The sequence below is a fragment of the Rattus rattus genome, chromosome 4, assembly GCF_011064425.1.
Source record: "Rattus rattus isolate New Zealand chromosome 4, Rrattus_CSIRO_v1, whole genome shotgun sequence".
NCBI lineage: Eukaryota > Metazoa > Chordata > Mammalia > Rodentia > Muridae > Rattus > Rattus rattus.
The window spans coordinates 98,090,576-98,097,030 of NC_046157.1; the positions used below are offsets into that span (position 1 = coordinate 98,090,576).

The 6,455-nt window shown below is 42.1% G+C and overlaps 1 pseudogene; it reads right to left on the reverse strand.

Moving 5' to 3' along the window:
* Nucleotides 1-3,967: 3,967 nt before the first annotated feature.
* LOC116898451 lies at nucleotides 3,968-6,254 on the reverse strand (annotated as a pseudogene).
* Between the last annotated feature and the right edge of the window lie 201 nt (nucleotides 6,255-6,455).

Below are 6,455 nucleotides of genomic sequence, written 5' to 3' on the forward strand. Positions count from 1 at the left end.
GAAGAAAACAGTGTGAGAGCATAGGACGGTGCATTGGCTCCAGGGACACTCCAGGGAAACTTAATTAATTTAATGTACTCCTAATTGATACACCTGACTGAAATCCAGCCTGAAGAATGGTGGAGTGAGCGAGACTCCGGTGTGCACTGAATCAGTAATGAGGAAGATCCATTAAGGTTTAGACGTCTAACGTGCAGTTAGAAGGTCGGTAAAAATACACTAAGAGAAAGTACCCAAGAGAGAATAAACCCAGCGCCCAAACACAATAGCCCTGGTTGGAGATCACACCTTCAACAACAAATGGCTGTTGAAGGTATTGGAAGAATTTACTGGATGAAGGAGTTGAAAATGATATTATTTTGTAGGATGATGTCATTATGCGCCAAGGCAGGTCCAGGATAAGGCGAAGCCAATCATTGGATGAGAAGGAGGGGTAGGCGGGGAAAAGTCTAGGCAGGAGAGAGGAGGAGAAGTGGGGAAAAGCAAGATGGAGACGATGGAGCAGGATGATCTAGACCCAGGTGGACTAGGTCAATCTTATCTTGTCTAGGTGGGCAATTTATATTTTTATTAATTGGCAGTGAATTTATTGTGTGGATGTATTGTGGATTTATATTAACATATAAATCTGATTGATAAATTACACGTTTCTAGAACTTTGATTTTACCGGGCTACAGAGGATGTGAGGAAAGTTCCCGGCGGGCAGAGAGGCAGCCTGGAGAGGGCAGCTATAGAACGCCTGGGGCTAGCGTGGCATGGTGCCATGTTAAAACAGCCCACAGAACTGGAAGTGCATGTCAGGCACAAGGGGACAGTGTGAGAAAGTGGCTGACAGAGACAGCTGGAGTGGGAACTCGCGGGTACTGGTAGTCGCCGATCCATTTTGAATGTTACCACAACACTATTTTCCTGAGAGAACAGAGAGGGAGGAAATGGCTAGAAAGGATGTGTTTGAGAAATATTAAACATAAAACCAAGAGAATATGATGGGAGGATTGGAAAGAAAGCGTAATTGTTTCTGACTTGGTCACTGGGGTAAGACACAATCTTCTTGACTAGAAGAAAAGAAGGTAGTAGATCCGAAGGCAGATTCTAAAGTGATCTTCCTTTGAACACGCTGGGTTTGAAATGCCTGTGGGATAGTCTAATGTGGAAACAGAGAAATGAGCCTGAAGCCTCGCAAAGGTCTAAACCAAGAGACCTTTGGAGAATACAGTCCCCTTAGCAGAACGAGATGGACATGTGAATACAGTTCAGAAGTCAGGATTGGTCAGATATCCCACAGTGAAGTCACATGACAGAAGCGTCTGACCCCGGTAAGTTTTAATGCTTCAACATCAAAAGAATAAGAAGGAGCAATGTGAGGCATACAAAGAAAAATCAGAGACTGAAGACAACAGAATAGAGACCTTAAGGGAGGAAAGGGTGGCAGAATCAAATGCCTAGAGATAATCCAATAAACTGCCACCCACGGAGCAGCAGTCAGCCATGACAAAGCCAATTATTGATTCTGAGAGGCAAAGAGTTCTTTGCCATGCTGGATGCTAAAACCCTGTGACAAAAGATAACAAACTTGGTGGGTGGATAGGAAGTGAAGGAGGAAAAACCTCTTTCCCAGGCAGCTCGGCTGCAGAGGAGAGAGGAGCGACCAGTGACTCTTAGATTGGGCAGAGCTCTTTGGTGGCACCAATGCTCAGATCAATACACTGCAGCATGCAAAAAGGAAAGTACAAGAGTTGGAATGGAGAGACAAGGGGGAGGGGTGAGAGAGAAACACAAAGAGGGAATATGGGACTAACCTGCCACTTGAAAAGCCATATGGAAACATATGAGGTAGAAGCTTCCTATATAAAATGCAATGAACCAAATAGAGTCACCAAGTAAGTGCCAGGAATAGGTTACATATTGCTGAGTCACAGGCCTAAGGGGGTCTCGAGAAACAACACAAACATCAAGGCTCCTGCCTTGATTATTGGCTACTTTCCACAAACTGTTGATAACGCCCTATTCCTGAAGACAAACAACACTTACTAGTGTCATTGATCAGAGAAGCCGAGCTGCTGCTTGTGGCCTTAGAATTTTCAAAGCCTACTTTAATTAGGGTTCCTAAATATTTCAACCTCCCTTCTAGCAGAGAAAGATAGTTAATAGGAAAGAGGTTGGTGGTGGACCTGTTTAGAAGTAGTTCTGATGGGCAATTCCAGTCTGTGTCGTCAGGATACCAGCAGTCCAGTCCAATAGCAAACAACAAACATGTATCAGTAGCGGTGGCTCGATCCAGCAGAAACCACAAGGCTCCACTGAATTCGCACAAGTCAGCAGAACTGGCAAGTATCAGCCGGAATACCACGAGAAGTTCTTTGGTGGTTTTGCTCTACAAAATGAAGACTAGCAAATAGCAAAGACCAGCAAAGCTATGCAGGGCATAGCAGTGCAAGAGCATCCACTCCCTGTCTGTGGGGTTATATTTATATTCTTTATAAACATCGTGTGCCCCACCCTCTCAAGCATTCACTCCAGCAAAACATCATATGCCCTCTCATGTGTCTGCTTCAGCAAAACATCCTCTCTCAAGACAACTTCCAGAAAAATGACACAGCTGAGTTTCCAGAGAAACCAGAAATTTCTAGTTCAGGTGCCTAAGGAGACATTTCAACTCTATTTGCTAGCATTCATGGTACTGAAAGATACTCTGCATGCTACTGGAAGAGAAAAGTAATTATTAATGCCACCTAGCTACAAACCCTTGACCTACAACAGCAACCTGTCTACAAGACATGCTGAGGCAACAATGACACAAACGTTATGTGAGTAACCAACCACTTTTTAAATTGGATTAAAGGCCCACTCCATGAAATGCAGCCCATGCCTGGCACTGCTAGTGTACACAAGAGACCAAATAAATCACAGGCCTAGGGGAAAGACTTCTATTATTCCACTCAAGGAGCCTAGCAATAAAATGGCTCCTAGTCACATTCCGCTCTCATAGATCAGTCCTCACTCAACTCCCTTATGGCAAAGGAGAATGAGCTTTCTCTAGCAAAGTCTCGCTGGTTCTACCAATCACTTTCCCGGGAGGCTCCATGCCCAGTAGTACTTAGCCAACACAAAACAAACTCAATGGTATTTTTGTGCAGTTTTTGTTTTGGCTATTTTTATGGGTTTTTTTTTTCATTTTACTTTTTTTGCTTTTTGTTTGTTTTTGTTCTTAAGAGAAAAGAAGAAAGAAAGAACATAAAGTTGGATGGGTAGGCAGATAGGGGAGGGGGGAAAAGCATGATCAGAATCTGTGACAGCCTCGTCACCAAACACCAGGCATGGTGGTGCACAGCTGCTGTAACTCAGTTCTGAAGAGGCTGAGGCAAGAGGACTGTGAGTTAGAAGCCAGCCCAGATTATATGATGAAAACCATATCTCAAAACATAGCATACCACAACATGCACAGAAAGAGACACCACACACACACACACACACAAAGAGAGGGAGAGAGACAGACAGACAGACACAGACACAGACATGACACATCACACACACACACATACACACACACACGTCACAGATAAATACACAGAGAGACAGACAGACAGACAGACAGACACCCTCCTTTTAACTAATTTGTGGCAATTTTTACTTTAACAGGTCACTTTGGAAAATACCAGTTAAGTGCACACTTACAAATCAGGCCTTCTCCTAGATTTTTTTATTTTTGTTTTTGTTTTTGTTCTTGCTTTGATTTGGGTTTTTCTTTTCATTTCAAGTCTATTAAAACTTTAGCAGTACAAATTATCCAGGTAGCAGATTACCAAAAGATCAACTTACTCAAGTCCACATTTTAAAAAAAATGGGGGAAGGGGGTACACAAACATAAAACAACTCCAAAAGAATGAAAACAACAAGAAAGGAAGGTTCGACAGTAAGTCTTGAAAACTTAAAATTTGAGACCGGAAGGAAGTAAGTCTACACAATTCACTCATCCACTTTGTCTTCATCTGTTCCAGAGCTTGATTCAAGATCACATTTTTTTTTATTTTTGTCATGTACATGGTCGTTTTCTTGACCCTTTGATTTTTGGTTTTCTTTTTCCACTGGGAATCTGGTCTTCTCGTCCTCTTAATTTTTTAACATGGAGGACTTCGCTTCATTGTCCTGACTGCTTTGTTTTGTTTTGGACACTGGACTTTGGTCTCTATCAGCCTTTTCCCCCCTGTTATTATTGAGCTGCTATGATCGTGACTTTTAGAGTACATTCTTTTTGCGTCCTCAGAATTTTCTTTTCTGTGTGAACTCTTACTGTCTTGGCGTCTATATTTTTCTGTCTTTCTACCTTGACTTTTCTTCTTTCTCTGAGCCCCAGGAATCCCTCCTTCTTCTCCTATCTTTACTTCTCCATCGTCCTGGTGTTCTTCGATCCCAGCTTTGTGACCTTCCTCTCCTCCTGTACTTCTGTTCTCTGTATCTATGGTACTCCTTGCTTCTGCTGCAATCTCTGTCATGGCTTCTGGACTGCACTCTTCAGCTCCTGTCCCTACTTCTACTCCGCTCCCTTGTTCTACTGTTCTAACTGTGTCTGCTTTTAGTTAGACCCCGTTCTCTACTCCTCGACTCTGCGTGTCCTTTACTTTTGCTATGATTGTGTTCATTACCTTTTGATTCTACCTGTTTGGAATTCTCTTTGCTTCTACTCCTTTCCTGATATTTCCCTTTAGAATCCAACTGTTTTTCTTTTTCTTTAGTACTTTCGTGATCCCTTTCTTTACTTCTGGGCCTCACCCTCTTGTCTTCATGTCTACTGTACTTCGAGCCTCACTCCTTACTCTTGGATCTCTCCTTGCTCTTGCTCCTACTCTTGGATTTGCCCCTTTTCTTCACTTTGTTTCTGTTATATTTATCATCTTTTCCTGAGTTTCTTCTGATCTCTCTCTCTCTCTCTCTCTCTCTCTCTCTCTCTCTCTCTCTCTTTCTCTCTCTCTCTGCTTCCAGATTTATGGTCTTTAACTTTCTTTTCCTTTTCTCTTTTTCTGTTTGGACTCTCAGACATGTGTCTGTGCTCTCTTATTTTTTTTCCTCTTTTACTCTAACTGGGCTCCTTCGGTTTTCTTTTATTTCATTTGACTCACTCTCATCCCCTTTGATCCATCTTTCATCACTTGACACCCTCATTCTCTGATCTCTCCGCATCTCTTGTCTCCAATGTGGAGGAGTCTCACTTTGTCTGAATCAATTCCTGGCTCTGGATCTGAAAGGTGTTTGATCACACCTTGGTCCTCTTCCCTTGATTTTCCTGCCAGACCTAGTAACTAAGAATCTTCACTGGTATGAAGCAGGCTGGGAGTTAGGATTATTCTCTCTCTCTCTCTCTCTCTCTCTCTCTCTCTCTTTCTCTCTCTTTCCTTTCCTTGTCATCAGCTTTAGGAGGACTTTTCCTCATTAGGAATCTAGTTTCCGGTATAAGTGGAATCTCTTCTGAACTGACCGTAGAGTGGCCTGTGCATCAGCGTTTTCTGCTTCACTTTCACTAGATGAGCTTTTCCTGCTTTTCTCTCACTTCTTCTCCTTCTTTGCTTTTTGGGAAATTTTCCTTTCTCTGGATTTTTCTTCAGAAGCACTTTCAGAATCAGAAAAATCAGAGGAGGACTGAGAATTACTTGAGCTATCTGAATCACTGGACAACAATGACAATGATCATGATTTGTGCCTTTTCTTTTCTTCTCTTTTAACCTTAGACTTCAGAATCAGCTCTCCACAACCGAGTCTCCAAACCTCAGCAAACTGTTTGCTCGTAGCATCCATTTTCTGGTTTTCAATCTCCCTCACAACTTCCTGACCAGAGATCACTTGCCCAAAGACATGATGTCCATCTAAATGAGGAGTTGATTTCGTTGTTATAAAGAACTGAGAGCCATTTGTATCCTTCCTTCTCTTAGCCATTGATAAGAGAAACTCTTTGTTGTGTTTAACAGCAGAACTCATCTTCAAAGAATCCTCCATAAATAGATTCTCCTCCTCTTCCATTCCCTTCACTGAAGTCACCACCCTGAACCATGAAATCCTTGACAGCTCTATGAAAGAGACAGCTCTTGTAATGGTTTCTGAGTTGATTTCCCTGTCCACTGTTCATCTGTACAAAGACAACGAAAGTTCTCACATGTTTCGGGACACACATCAGAAATTAATTCAAAGACAACTCCTCCAGTTGATTATTAATGGCAATGTTAAAAAAAAAAAATCGAGGACACTGGACCTTTATTTCCATAATTCCAACACTTCAATCTTCAAGTTGGAGGAAACAATAAAAAAAAATAAAATAAAAAATGAAAAAACTCACCAAAGATAACTGAGTCAATCGATTTTTAGCTCCAGCAATTCTTCAGGCTTCTCTTCTCCAGACCAGGTCTGTAAAGCACTTCAAATCTACCTCTGTCAGGAAAGGTGCTAAAACCCACTAACTGCCTCC